Source organism: Anguilla rostrata, chromosome 3, assembly GCF_018555375.3.
Source record: "Anguilla rostrata isolate EN2019 chromosome 3, ASM1855537v3, whole genome shotgun sequence".
Lineage (NCBI taxonomy): Eukaryota > Metazoa > Chordata > Actinopteri > Anguilliformes > Anguillidae > Anguilla > Anguilla rostrata.
In genome coordinates this window covers 14,506,865-14,508,353 of record NC_057935.1, presented here as the reverse complement: position 1 = coordinate 14,508,353, position 1,489 = coordinate 14,506,865, and positions in this window count along the sequence as shown.

Below are 1,489 nucleotides of genomic sequence, written 5' to 3'. Positions count from 1 at the left end.
CACAGGGACCTCCAATGGAACCTACCGATATTGCAGGAACTAGCCGATGGAGGTTTTTGGGATTGTTAGGGAAAGACCTCAGCCTAGCGGACAAGCGTGAAATGAACCTAGAAGCAACGTTACAGTTTACGGAGCAGACGAATATCTGAAAGTTTATGACGAGATTTTATTATTATGTCCTGGTTCTTGTTCATAAAACACGATTATTATTATTATTATTATTATTATTATTAACCCCAAATTTTGCCATCCTTATTGACGGTTTTCCTATCCCACCTGTCTCTTAAGTAAAGAGCCTTGGTCTCAGACTCCACTCTCTCATTTGAGCCTCACATAAAACATGTCACCAGATACCCTTCTTAAATCTTTATTACATATCAAATCTCAAGCCCACCCTGTCTTACTCCACCACAGAAACTCAAATCCATGCCCTTGTTACATCATGGATTACTGTAACTCCAATCTCACTGGCATTCCAAACAGATCAGCAAAATTCAATTAATCCAAAATACAGCTGCGAGAATTCTGACACACACGAAATCATACGATCACATCCCTGCAATTCTGTGCAAACTAAAGTGGCTGACAATAACATACTGCATACAATTCAAAACCCTCCTCCTAACCTACAATACACTCTATGATTTAGCTCCAGCCTACCTTACTGACCTTCTTCTAGACTACCCACCCACCCAGTGATTTGAATTACATTAATATGCCTTGCACAGTATTTCTCATTCATAGGACATCATTTTGAAATTATTTTCAAGTTAAAATATAAACATCCCCTAAACCACCAAGTAATACAAATATTGATTAAAAATGTATCCTTTAACAAAGGAATTAAAATGTAAAAAAAATAAAATAAAAAAAATAATAAAAAAAACAAAGATAATTTAATCTGGTTTGTTAAGATAGAGTTTTAGCTCATGTACTCACAAGACTCATATCCTTTGGCCATATCATAGTCATCCTACCCGAATTGAAAACACATCAAATCCTGACTGAATCTTGTTGTTTATTTTTTTCAAAGTATCCATATTAATATTTATGTTTTTTTACCACAAAACCTTGAGACTTTAAGTGCAGACAAATGCAATGATTAACCTCATCTGGGTTATTCTATGTCTTACCTCTGTGGACCTGTAGGTGGCAGTCACTGCGTGCCGTTGAATAACACCGTGTCAGCATCTCATTGCCGTATCAGATCACCCGTCTGTTCAATATTACATTACTTAGTGGCTGAGCAGATGGCTTTATGCAAGGCAACTTATAAAGTTCACATTTTTCAAATATTATCCTTTTAGTATGTCCAAATACTATCCATTTTTTACAGCTCGATATTTTCCTGAAGGCAAAGGTACACACTGTAATGGGCTAAAGAGCCTGTTCTTTTAATCCAGTTTTCTTGTGTTGTTATGTTCTCATGAGTATAACAGCAATGTGCATAGTAAGTATTTAAACCTGCTCCTTTCTAGTAACAGTTCAT